The sequence below is a fragment of the Balaenoptera acutorostrata genome, chromosome 13 (assembly GCF_949987535.1).
Source record: "Balaenoptera acutorostrata chromosome 13, mBalAcu1.1, whole genome shotgun sequence".
NCBI classification, from domain to species: Eukaryota; Metazoa; Chordata; class Mammalia; order Artiodactyla; family Balaenopteridae; genus Balaenoptera; species Balaenoptera acutorostrata.
In genome coordinates this window covers 26708790-26723525 of record NC_080076.1, presented here as the reverse complement: position 1 = coordinate 26723525, position 14736 = coordinate 26708790, and the positions used below count along the sequence as shown (strand labels likewise).

General features: G+C 36.5%; 1 protein-coding gene across 2 annotated transcripts in view; it reads right to left on the bottom strand.

Moving 5' to 3' along the window:
• SMAD2 (SMAD family member 2) overlaps positions 1-14736 on the bottom strand; it is a 105511-nt gene that overhangs the window by 78570 nt on the left and 12205 nt on the right. The window lies entirely within an intron of this gene.

The following is a 14736-nucleotide window of genomic DNA, read 5'->3' as shown; positions in this document are numbered from 1 at the left end:
AAGTAAACAAGAAGAATAAAGACATAGGGACTTCCCCGGTGGTGCAGTGGTTAAGAATCTGCCTGCAAATGCAGGGGACAAGGGTTCGAGCCCTGAGTCCGGGAAGATCCCACATGCCGCGGAGCAACTAAACCCATGCGCCACAACTACTGACGCTTGCACACCTAGAGCCCATGCTCTGCAACAAGAGAAGCCACCGTACTGAGAAGCCCGTACACTGCAACGAAGAGTAGCCCCCACTCGCCACAACTAGAGAAAGCCCACGCGCAGCAACAAAGACCCAACGCAGCCAAAGAAAAAAAAAAAGTTAAAAAATATAAAAATAAAGAAATAAAGGTAAAGAGAGTCTGTGAAAAAAAGATTTGGTTCACTTTTACCACCCCTTGAGAAGACTTTTAATTAAACCTCTTTTAAAAAATATTTTCATTTATATCTAAGTAACAACATGCATAGGGAGTAAAGTCAAGTATAGCTCCTCTTCTCACACCAAGAGAATCTTTTAACTTTTATTCTTGCTATTTATACCTCAGTAATGGTATCCCTTGAAATAGCAAGTTTAGATATACCTATCGATTTTTCTACAGAAAATGAGGATTTACACCACAACCACTTGCTTTCCTCCAACCTTAAAAATAATTATCTCCCAGGTAGTTTTGTACCTGATGAGATTAGTAGTTAACTACTGTATAATCATGTTTCCCTTTTTATACAACTCTTTCCTTTCCCCAGAGCTAATTATGTTAGTTTTTCATTTGCCTAGTTTTCTAAGCACCTACTACAAATTCTTCCCACACACTCCACCAGCCCAATTAAAATTTAATGTCAATGGCTTTAATCTCAAAGTAAGAGATAAGATAATTTACCCTTGAGGACAGAACTGGAGAGTTCAGATTTGAGAAGAATGGAAAACATTTTGAAAACTAGCTCTGAGAAATACGGTAGAAAATCAGCTAGGGTGAAGTGAAATAACAAACTTTATCAGGTATTTGCCAGATTATAAATCAGGAAGTATTCCATGAAGGAGTTCCACTTCTAATCAGGAGGTATAGAGTCACAGTAGACCATCACTTTCACCCTAACTATCAAAACAAGACAGAAAAGCTATAAAATCATGGTTTTTCTGAACCCATCAGAAAGTTTAAGATGCAAAGTAACCTAAGTGAAACTAAATTCCAGAAAGTGTTGAGTCTTGATAGAAGAGGAGCCCACAGATGGTCTCTTTCCTGGTGGAGTGGCTAAGGAGGAATAATCCCACCACAGTGAAGGTAAGGAGAAATCAGCCTAAATTTTAGTACATTTTAACAGTAACATGTAGGCTGACAAGACATATTAGAATTCCAAGGATTCCACAGAGCAAGTCTGCACCACTCAACCACTCAATCCCACAGGTCTGCACCAAGCTGGCCAAAATATGGCAAAGGTTGGAAGACAGGGCAGGAAAGCTAAGAGATTGCCTAAGAAGCTTAGGGTCTTCCTCAAATGCCCTGAGGAGGTGGTTGGGGGCGCAGTGGGGGGGGGGGGGGGGGGTGAGATGTGAGAGAAATCAATCCAAGAGACTCCAGACATTCAGCTGCCAAGGGCGGAGGTGGGACAAGAGAGCTGAGACAGAAACTTCCATGCAGATACTCTGGAAATTGAACTACCAAGGCTGGGGTAGGAAAGGATTGCTGAGAGAAAGCACTGGAAGGTATTACTCATACAGAGAGATCTCACTAGGCACAAAAACCTGGGGTAAGACTAGAGAGCAAAAAGAACTCCAGAATGACCAGGAAACCAGCAGCTAGGCTGTAAAGCAGAGAAACCACCCACGGTTCAGAAAGCTGATGGCTCAGATACAAAGCATAAAGAGATAACTGAAATTACACTAAGACAACAAATATTGCAGAAAGTAAAGTCTTAATCCTACTCTCAAAACACCTGAATTAATCAAAATAAAGTTGCAAATAAGCCCAGAACTAGCTGACTCTGCACACATCTTGTTGACTTAGCCCCACAAGAAATGATTGGCCATTTTGGGGAAGTAGATAATATATACTTCAACCTGTACTGATTTCACACAAACATTCAGCATTCAATCAAAACTTACAAGACAGAGAGAGTAGCAAACCAAAGTCAAAAGATGAAAGTACTAATATAATCAGATCAGAGAGGGCCTAGATTTTGGGATTACCAGACATACTTTAAAATAACTGATGAAAACTGATGGAAAAGAAAGACGACATGAATAATGAAATGGAGAATTTAATCACAGACATTGAAGCTATAAAAAAAAGATCACAGGGAAACATTAAAAATGAAAAATACAATATCAGAAATTAAAGATTTCTTTAGATGGATTTAAAAACAGACAGAAATAAGCTCTGAATGTGAAGACAAGCCAAATTAAAATGCCCAGATTGAAACATGAAGAGAAAAAAAAAAGTGTGGAAAAAATCCCAGAACATCCAAGACCAAATGTCAATTGGGGTTTAAGTGGAGTGTAATTGGGGTCCCAGAAGGGTATGAAAGAGAGAATGGGGCAGAAAAAGCTTAAGAAGAGATAATGGCCAAAAACATTTCAAAAATGATGGCAGATATCAACCCACAGATGGAAAGGAAACATACAGTAGTCAATCTGCTGAATAATAAAGATAAAAATAAAGATAATGGCTGAGTGTCAGCTAGGATGGCAGTTAAGAATCCCTGGAAAACCCAGACAAAAGGGGAATCTGCACTCATTCACAAGCTCTTTTCAAAGGCTCTCAAATGAGTTCTCTTGAAAAAGAATGGCATGGGGCAAGAGAAGGGAGAGAGCTCCTCCCCTTTAAGTGGCACCTAACATGAAGCAAAAGCCTTCAACCAGGAGAGGAGATGCAGGAAAGCCTCCCACACCCAGGGCCCAAGGAAAGTTTCCCTGCCTGAAAGGGAAGAGTAAAGCAAAAGCTGTGTACTACTTGGGAGGGTGGGGGGAGCAGAACCTATTTGCCCCACTCCCACATACAAACAAGCCTTTCACCATGTAACATAACCACAGTCTACCCTTAGAGGAAGGCAGGAAACACTGCCACCACCAGTGGCAGACAAACATACCTTGATGCTAAGGAATGAATAGAAAGCAAAGCTATCGATATGACAATGGGCCAGGAGCAAGAAACTGTCTTTGGCCCAAGATCCTGCACTAATACAAAGCAAAGGTCTGCTACTACTAGAAGGAAAAATCCTTAACAAAATATTAGCAAATCACACCCAGTAACATATGTAGAAAAAATAATACATCATCACCAAGTGGGGTTTATCCCAAGGAGCAAAACTGGTTTAACAGTTAAAAAAAAGAAGAAAAAAAAATCAAGCACCTCATTTACAGTATACAGGAGAAAATCCTTATGATTCTCTTAACTGATGCAGGAAAAAAAAAAGCATTTGACAATGTTAATTTAGTATCTATCCATGATTAAAAACTCTCAGAGAACTAGAAATAGAAAAGGGGAAGAAGTTCTTCATTCTGGAAAACGACATCTATGAAAAACCTAAAGCTAGCAACATATCTAATGATGAAACATTAAGTCCCTTTCCCTTATAAGTGAGAATAAGACAAGGATGTCCACTGTCACCATTTCTATTCAATAACACACTGAATGTTCCAGCCAGCACAATAAGGCAAGAAAGAAATAAAAGGCATAAAGATTGGAAAGAAAGAAGTATATTCTCTGGTGATATGACTGTCTCCATTGGAAACTGCACAGAACCTACAAAAACACTAGTAAGATTAGGAAGTGAATTTCGCAAGGTTTCATGATAGAAGGTCAACATACAAAATTAAGTGTATCTCTACATACAAGCAAAGAACAAATGGAAAATGAAATTTAAAGAAATACCAGTTAAAACTGCAACAACAACAAAAAAACCTATAGGTCAATCTGAAGAAAGATACTCAAGACCTCTATACTAAGAACTGCAAAATATTGCTAAGGTAAATGAAAGAAGACTGAAATGAAGAGAGACCATGTTCATAGACTAGAAGTCTCAATATTATTTAAATGTCCATTCTTCCCAGTTTGATATATATAAATGTAATCCCTGTTGAAATTCCAGCAGGATTTTTAAAAAAGAAACTGATATGCTGATGCTAAAATTCCTATGGAAACAAAAGAGATCTAGAATAATAAAACCAATCTTGAAAAAAGAAAAAGGATTTTTGAGGACTTATACCACCTTATTTCAAGACTCAACTGAAAAAACCTTAGTAATCAAGAGTATAGAGTGGGCATGAGAAAAATAAAGACAGTGAAATAGAAGAGTGTCCAGAAATAGACCCATACATATACAGTCAACTCATTTTCTACCAAGGCGCCAAGTCAATCTATTTTCAACATTTTTTTCGACAGCTTTTCAAAAATATGGAAAATAGTAAGCCTCAAGCACTATCTTATACCATCCTCAATAGGAAAGCAAAATCTTAACTCTTAGAGGAAAACTCAAAATACTTTTATGTCCTTAAGACATAAAAAGCACTAACCACAAAAGAAATATAAATAACACAAACCTCATCAAAACTTAAATGCCTGCTTACCAAAAGACACCATTAAAGAACGAGTAAGTCACAGACTAGAGAAAAAATATTTGCTATAAATATTTGAGATAAAGGGCTACTATACAGAATACATAAAGAACTGCAAGTCAAAGAAAAAAGTGAACTCCATTTTTTAAAAAATAGGCAAAAGACAAATTACAGATATTGCATGAAAGAGGATACAGGAATGGCCAATAAGCACATTAGGAGGTGTTTAATATCAACAATCTTCAGGAAAATGCAAATTAAAACCACAATGCGGGCTTCCCTGGTGGCGCAGTGGTTGAGAGTCTGCCTGCCAATGCAGGGGACACGGGTTCGAGCCCTGGTCTGGGAAGATCCCACATGCCGCGGAGCAACTAGGCCCGTGAGCCACAATAACTGAGCCTGCGCGTCTGGAGCTTGTGCTCCGCGACAAGAGAGGCCGCGATAGTGAGAGGCCTGCGCACCGTGATGAAGAGTGGCCCCCACTTGCTGCAACTAGAGAAAGCCCTCGCACAGAAACGAAGACCCAACACAGCCATAAATAAAAAAATAAAAAAAAAAAACCACAATGCATTTCACACCATCTAGAATGGTTTAAAAATATTCTGACACTGTCAAATGTTGGTGAAGATGTAGAATATATGTTTCCTATTGCTGCTGTAACAAATTATCACAAACTCAGTGCTTTAAACCACCACAGATTTACCAAAATGAGTTTCAATGAATTAAAGAAAGTCAAAGTATACTCAGGACTGTTTCCTTCCAGAGGGTCTGACGGGAGAATTTGCTTCCTTGCCTTTTTCAGCTTTTAGTGGCCTCCCATATTCCTTGGCTTATGCCCCATTCCTCCATCTTCAAAGCACATCACTCCAATCTCTGCTTGCATTGTCATACTGCCTTCTCCATCTCAGGTCAAACCTCCCTCTATCTGCCCTCTTATAAGGACACTTGTGATTACATTTTGGGCTCACCCAGATATTACACAATAATCTCCCCATCTCAAGATCCTTAACCACATCTGGAAAGTCCCTTTTGCCATATAAATAATATTCACTGGTTCTGGGGACTAGGACCTAGATGTCTTTGGGGACCATTATTCAGCCTGACATATGTAGCAACTGGAAATGCTCATACCCGGTCGATGTGAGCGTAAAATGAATGGTACAGTGCCTTTGGAAAATAGGCAAGTTCCTAAAAAGTTAAACATACATCTACCCTATATCACAATTCCACTCCTAGACATATTCAAGAAAAATGAAAACTTAAGTTCACAAAAAAAGACTTATACAAGAATGTACATAGTAGCCATACTCATAATGGCCCCAAACTGGAAAGAGCCCAAATCTCAGGAAAACTGAAAAAAATAAAACAAACAACTGTGGTATATTCATACAATGGAATACTGCTCAGGAACAAAAATGAGTGAGCTACTTATACACTTCACAACATGGACGAATCTCAAAAGTATCATGCTGGTCGGTGCTTTGTGACCACCTAGAGGGGTGGGATAGGGAGGGTGGGAGGGAGGGAGACGCAAGAGGGAGGAGATATGGGGATATATGTATAGGTATGGCTGATTCACTTTGTTATACAGCAGAAACTAACACACCATTGTAAAGCAATTATACTCCAATAAAGATGTTAAAAAAAAAAAATGCTGGGAAAAAGACACTCAAAATATATACTGATTCCACTTATGACTTGCAACAACTGGGGAAACTAATACAGTGACAGAAGTCAAATGACTGTCTCAGTAAAGGGGAGGGACACACAGAGAAATGCCTGGTCCGAGGCACAAATACCTTTCTGGGGTGATACGACTGTTTTCTATCTTATTTTGAGAAGTAATTACATGTGAGTACATAATTATCAAAACTCACAGAACTGAAAATTTAAAGTTTGGGCATTTACCAATGTAAATTACAATTCAAAAAAATTAAAAAGGATCTAAACAAATACACTAAGAAGTTTCAAACAAGCAAAGTTAAATGGACTTCTTTATTTAAGAACTTATCAGACCTTCAATATGCCAACGCATACTGTAAGTTTCAGAAGGGAGGAGGTGGCAATTGACCAAAGATGTGAAGTAAGCCAACAAGTGTCTGCCCACAGCTTGGAGGTGAGCCTCTGCAAGCACATCTAGGTATATGGTGGGGAACAGGGCTGGGGATGTGGGAGGGATTTTTTTTATTATTTGAGAACAAACAGTGAGAGCCCAAATGACATCCAATCACAAACTTATCTGGGGCAGCCGTGGCAAGGTTGCTGCAATAGAGGTATACATTTACGTAAAAAAAAAAAAAAAGTTCGTGTAATTCTCAAAAAAGGACTTTGAATTCTCAAAAGACCATTCTCAAAAATGGTCTTCCAAACTGAAGATACTTAGGCCTTGGTACAGTTTGCTAGAAAATAATGGTCACAACCTAATTAATAATCATATTCATTCCCCTCAAAAGGGAAAAACAATTAACAGGTCCCAACCGCAATTCAGGAGACTGTCCCAAGGGTCTCCCACAACGTAATATAGCATGCCAAATTTCACAAATTTATTTGGTCATGGTAACCCTTTTATAGGGACATCTCTGGAATTCCACATAACAATGCTGCCCTGGCACCCCTGATAGCCCAACTGTGGTTTAGATGCTAAAAATCTGAAAGGAGCCAAAAAGCAGGATTATGTGACTTTCTTTAGCAATACAGCGGAAATGGTGGGAAAGTGAGGTTTGCCCAGTTAGGAACTGTAAGGTAAGTAAAGAACAGCAACGAGAACTTGGCAGTAGGTAGCACCATTAAGCTGTCTAGAGTGGGAGATGCTATAATAACACACATAAATAAGTATATATAAAAATGCCATATATTATAGTACACTATAGTGAATACTATAATTTAAAAATACTATAGTATATGAAACTACAACTTGACAAAATAAAGCAAACACACAAAACTACATCAAACACATGTAATAATCCACCCAAGTAGACGTTTGCAACTACCAGGCAGCAAAAGCTGTATTTGGCTACCTTTGACCTCTGCTGAATTCCTACTCTGTGTCACAAAGCACGCTCTAGTGGAGCCAGCTATATAAACCTCAATACCATGTGACAGTCTTATCCAAGCACAGAGAACATGCTTATTAATTCAACCTTCGGAAAGGAGAGGTATCACAAAAGCAACACACAGCAGAAGTGCGAATAGAGAAAGAGAAAGAGAGAGAGAATACCAGGCAGAAAGTTCAGCAGGTTTTCAACAGACAGGAAACGTTTTAGGAGTTATCAAAAAAAATGTAGGTACTACAAGAACTCAGAGTACAAGGAAGCAACGTGGTAGGAGAGAGGGGAGAGTGAGGCAGCCCAGTTTAAAAAAATGAAGACAAGTTAGTGCTAATGTTAGTATTACTTCAGTGATTTCAAAAACAATTCACATATGTTATCGGCCAAGTGGATGTGGACAGTTTAGGGAAAAGGAGGATTCGAGGATAACAGCCACTAACCAACGTTAACTGAGCAGTGTGGAATGATGCACTAATCCCTATTCAGAACACAGAAACAGAAGCAAATCTGAAGGCTAAGGTTACAGGGTCAGTATTAATACATGGCTTTACGTAAGTAACTGTGTTCATCACATAACCAGGGTGCAGCAGAAAATACAGCAGGAGAGAGGGTAGTCAGGGCAAGAGAGCACGCCCAAGCAAGGCAGAGCTAGTCCTGTGGAGAAGGCTTGGATTCTGAGGGCTCCGCCGGGCGCTGTTTCAGCCCCACACCGATTTTATCCTTAAAACAAAACTCTTCCTGCATTACACGAGGGATCCCTGTTCCTTGAGAAAAACTGACAGAACAAGCAAATATAACAAAACTCTATCTAAAAGTGCCTATAACTTTAGTTTAATTAATCCACCCATGAGAATTCAGCCTAGGAAAATGAATAAAAATTAAACTTTTATATATGCAGCAAAAATGAAAGGGATTCCCAGTGTTAGGAAGAATCTGAGTAAACAGGTTCTAGGTTCTCTGTTAGACTTCTATTAGGAGAAATGTTTCTTGTGAGTTAAGATGTATTCTTGGGGATCTGAAAACTTTCTATAAAATCTTAAAAAATTTTTTCTTCATGGAAATGAAAACATGAAAAGTTTACGCCTATTCTGGGTCATCTGAATAACCTCATGACCTAGTATTGCCACATCATTTCAATGTCCCATGTCTTAGAAAAGCAGTTATGACCACTTTGGAACTATGTGTTCATTTAAAGTTACCAGCCTTAACTTGTCATGTTTTAGTAATCATGGCTGGCTGACTCTTGGCTAATTATCCCTGGAGAATTTTTCAATTATGCAATAAAATACTTTTCAGTAATGCTGATAATACACTTTAATTAGTTGAGCATTTTAAATAGCTAAGGTATCATATTTAGCCAATAGTTCTGAAATGTAAACAGACTGAGTTTAGGTTTTTTACAAGGTATTGATTTCTCCATGTTCCAAGTTGAAGACAAAATGGAGTAAGAAAATAAGAAAATTAGATTTATGATCAAGTTATCAAGATGTGAGTCATTGACATAATATACAGATTTCCTTCAATAGTGTGGCAGCAAGCTCTCTACTAAAGTTAGAAATGTTTTCCCAACATCTGCAAGAATTGAAAAATAAGTTCAGATACTAACTCTGTTCGTAATTCCAGCTATAACTGATACTTACACAATGCAAGTTTCAACAGAATAGGAAGACTATCTTTACAGCTAGGTAAGAAAGCTTATCAAGTGATACCTTAGTAAAATTGGGATTCCAAGATTACTCACCGGAGAGTTTCAGTTAAGTAAGAGGTCTGATTATCCTGAACTAGCAAATAAAACCTTCAAGTTATTAATAATTGTAAAATAGTTTTGCAAATAGCATTCTCTACATGTCTTATTAAACTACGGTTCATTTTCTTTGCAGAGTCTTCAACTTGCTGTTCTTTGCGTACTGTTTTTATTTTGATATAAACCCTATCACTGAATATGTATTACAAAAAAAATCTCCAAATCCTTAGAATGTTTTCATTTTCTTACATTGTCTTTTAGTATATACAAATTTGTATTTTAATCTAAAATCTTTTATGACACAACTTTGCTTCTTTTTAAAACAATCCCTTTCTGCACCCAAATACAGTAGGAAATATTTATTGAGTGCTTACTCAATGACATGTTAGTGTAATAGTCTGGTAAGCATTAACTCATTAAATTCTCATAAGAATCCAGTGGAGTGGGTACTATTATTTACCAGTGAGGAATCTGAGACACAAAGAAATACCCTGACTTTATAAAGATATTGCCCCCTCTAGATATTCTTGTAGATATTTTAGATTTGCCTTTCACATTTAGGTGTCTAACTTATCAGGAATTTCTTTTTAAGGGTTGAGATGGCAATCTAAATATCTCCTGTAAGGACAGCCTATTTTATCAGCACCATTTATTAAACAGCTTATCTTTTCTTTACTAATTCAAAATGCCACTCCTGTCACATACCAAATCCCTATAAATAAATGCCTGATTGTGGACTTTATATTCTGTTCATTGGTATGCTTGTTCATATCTACACTATTACTACTACTACTGCTTTCAAGCAAGTTTTGATACCTACAAGGTGAGCCCTCCCTCATTTTTCAAATTTATGTTAGTTATTTTAATTTGGGCTTGTCAAATTCCACCAAAACCCTATAGCACTTTGGAAGTCCGATGAATTTATATTAATTTATGATATTGAGTATTCCTATGTATGAAAATGAGATATTTGCATTTATTTTGGACTTAATACCCATCAATAAGTTGTCTAATTTTCTGCACATCTCATTAAATTTGCTTATTCCTCCGTCTTGGGTTTTACTGTGGCTGGAACGTTTATTTAAAAAAATAAATAAATATTTCAGTCATACAAAAAAATCAATATATTGAAACACCCTTGGATCTCCCATCCAGCTCTGTCAACTCTCAGCATTTTGCAGTATTTGATCAGATATAAGAAATAAGACATGATAGATGGATATAGCGGAAGTCTCCTATGAACACCTTTATGATCCCACTCTCTTCCCTCTTGTTTCTCAGAGAGTCACTATCTTGACTTTCCCCCATGGTCATTAAAGGGTTTTGATACATATGGTATCCATACAATAAAGTGCACATTTTATAAATGTGTGTCAAACTTTTAAACACTGCTCATGTAACTTTGCTTTTTTCACTCAGTATTATAACTATCCATGCTGATAGTTATAATACAGCATATATTATAAATATATAATCCTCAACTCTAATGCATTCATTTAGCTGTCATATACCACTCCATTACATGACTATCACAGTTCACTGTCTAGTCTCCTTTTAGTTTCCAATTTTCCACTCTCACAAGCTGCCATGAGTAGTCTGGCATATATCTTCTCATTCGTATATGAGAGCTCTTTAAGGACAGAAACTTTTGAACTTCTTGATCAAAAATGAAGCCCCACAGCGAGAAATACAATTTTACACTGCAACCTCACACTCACACACACACACACATACATTCTTAAAAGAGACATTTTACCATATGTTATCCTCTGCCATTTCTCTAAATTGAGGGTTGTGAACCATTAATGAATATGAATCAACTTAGTTGATCCTGAGAAGTATCTTTTTTAGAAGAACAGAAAAGAAAAAAAATAGAAAACAGAATACAGTAGAAAACAGAGCATATTCAATTATTTCAAAAATTTTAATTCAGTCTGTGTCTCATGTAAAACATATTTCCCACCATAGGTTTGTAAAAAAACATATGAAAACCACTGCCTTAGGATACCAAGGAGTTGAAATGCTGCATAGTAGGACATGCACATATACAACTTTACCAAATACTATCAACATGGTTATACTAATTGTCATTCCCACCAGGGAAATATGAGTTCCTATTTTACCCAGTATCACTAACACATTATTTGGTCTCTCAAACTTTTGTCAAAAGGATGGGGTGCAACACAGAGGGCTGTCAATGTTTAGCACTTCCCCAACTACTAAGAAGTTTGAGAATATTTTCATATTTACTGACTTTTCAGGATCCTATTCCTTTGAATCATTTGTTCACATTCACCATCTTTTTCTTAATTCACAGGCATTATTTATATATTCTGGATAATAATCTTTTGTTAATTACACATATCACATGTATCTTCACCTAGCAAGTGACTTTTGATGGCCTTTTTTATACTTAAGTAGTTTACTTTAATGTGCTCAAATTTATCAGTATTTTAAATCATATGTATATATTTGTACCTTCTTAAAGATCCTTCCATATGCTGTCACCTTTTAAAAGTCAAAGTGTAAAGTTTTGCTTTTCACACTTGTAATTTTTTTGTGTGTATGGTGTGAGGTAGGCATCTTCCCCTTCTCAACAGAAATAATCAAGTACACCAGCACCATATACTGAATCTTTTCCCTAGTGATTACAAATGCTATTTGTGTTTCTAGGCTTTTTTTCTTTCCTTCCATTAGTCTGTATCTGAGACAAATACCATCATGTCTTAACCATTAAAGCTATACAATATGTCTTGAAATCTAATAAAGTGAATTCTCTTTCACCTGTGATTTTAATTGGAATGATACAATTTATAAATAAGTGAAGGAAAACTGACACGATACTGTCTTCTATTCATAAACACAAGTATATCTTCTAATTGAATATTATATGGGTCTTATAATTTTTTCCATTAAGGTCCCACGTGTTCTTATTTTTTCCTAGGTATTCTGTAGTTTGTGTTGCCATTTTAAAGGGTGGCTTTTTAAAATTTAGATTTTGTTTCTTGCTGGCATATAGTAATGCACTGGTTTTTATATACAGTTGACCCTTGAACGATGAGGAGGTTAGAGGTGCTGACCCCCCATGCAGTCAAAAATTCGCATATAACTTTACAGTTAGCCCTCTGTATCAGTTCTGCATGTGAAGATTCAACCAACCATGAATAGTGTAGTACATAGTTATTGAAAAAAAAAATCCACATAGAAGTGGTCTGGCACAGACAGTTCAAACCCATGCAGTTCAAGAGTCAACTGTATTCTTTTTAAAGTCAACTTTATTGAGGCACAGCTTACATACAATAAAATGCACAGATGTTAAACATATAATTCAGTGAGTCCTGGTAAATATATACCTCCATATAACCACCATCCCAGTCAAGATACAGAATATTTTCATCATCTCGAAAAGATTCCTTGGATCCCTTTTGAGTCAATCTACCCTTCACACCCATGATTTCTATCAAAGTAATTTTACCTGTTCTGGAAATTCATATAGTTGGAATCATGCCATAGGTACACTTTTATTTTTTTAAACCAACACCATTTACTCAAATTAGGCAAGTTCCCTGATTCCTAATTTTCTAAGAATTTTTGTCAAGAATAAATACTGAATTTTATCATATGTTTTCCTTCACCCACTGAGATTATCATACGGCTTTTCTCTTTTGATGTGTTAATGTGATGAATTTCATTTACAGGTTTTCTAATGTTTAATCATTTTTACATTCCTGAGACAAACCCTAAATAGTCACAGCGTTTTTTTTGTTTTGAGCAAATACTAACATTTTTACCTAAAATTTTATTGCCATGTTCATTAGTGAGATGTAGCCTACATGTTTCCCTTCTGGTACTACACTTGTCTCGATGGCTGGGAGGGTATCAAGATTACAGTTGCCTAGCAAAATGATTTTTTCTATGACATTTTGTATAACACTGGAATTACTGGTTCCTCATAAGTTTTATAGAACTTGCCCATCTGGAATTTTCACTTGGGGTTTGGGTTGCTTGGGGATTTTTATTTAATTTCATTTTGGTGTAATATCTAACTATGAATTTAAATTTTAACATTATAATCTAATCAAGTTTAATCAAGTTTCTTATTCTTAAGCCAATTTTGGTAATTTATTTTGCTAGAAATTTCCATTCTACCTGTTTTCCAATCTGAAAGCAAAAAGCTGCTCAGTGTTCTTAGTTTTGAAATCTCAATTTGGCCGCAGTCCTATCCCTTTTTCATTTCTAACACATTTGTGCCTTCTTTTCCTCCTCTATCAAACTTAGTCTTTTCAACTTAGCACCTTAGGTTTAGTTGTTCCAGTTATATCTATTTTTCCCCTATTAATATTTCTCAACTTTATTTCCTTCCTTTTTCTAACTCATTACATTGTATAGTTAACTTATTTTTCTTTACTAAGTAAACATTCTTACTTCTTTAATACACATTTAAGGTTGTAAGTTTCCCAAATAGACGAATGAACTTTTGCTGTTTTGTTTTGTTTTGACAGTATTTTCATCATCCTAAACATTTTCTAATTTTTACGAGTTGCTCTTAAATTTAGAAGTATGTTTTTTCAGCATACAACTATGGATTTGGGAGCTGTTGTTGCTATCCTCCTGTTATGTTTCTAACTTAACTGCACTAGGGTCCAAGGACATGATTTTTAAGGTACAAATTCTTAGGAATTTGTCAACATTTGCTCTGAGGTCTAGTACATAACCAAGTTTTGTATAATTCCATATGTACCGGAAAAGAATATAATTGTAATTGTTGCATGCTTGCTAATTGCACATTTCCAGTGCTGTATAACCTTATTTTTTACCTATCTTTTCTTATATTACTGTGAGGTATGTTAAAATCTCCTACAATGATTATTACACATTTGTTGACTTATCCTTGTAATTCTGCTAATGTTACCGTATAGACTGCTATAGACTGTCCCTACCACACCTGCCCTGCACCCAAATTCACATGTTGAAACCTAATTCCCACTGTGATCATATCTGGGGGTGGGGCCTTTGGGAAGTGATTAGGTCATGAGAGTGGAGCCCTCATGAATGGGATTAATGCCCTTATAAAAGAGACCCCAGGGAATTCCCTTGCCCCCTTCTGCCATATGAGGTTACAGCAAAGACAGCTGTCTATGAAGTAGGAAGTGAGCCCTCACCTGACACCAAATCTGCTGGCACCTTGAACTTGGAATTCCCAACCTCCAGAATTGTGAGAAATAGATTTCTATTGTTTATAAGGCACCCGGTCTATGGAATTCTGTTACAGCAGCCCAAATGGAGTTTATGCCTAGTACATCTTTTTGCATCTTTTTCCTTTACTTTAAAACTGTGTCATCATAGTTTCAAGTGTATCTACTAATAAAAAGCATTTAGTTAATTTTTAATTTTTCATTCTCCATTAA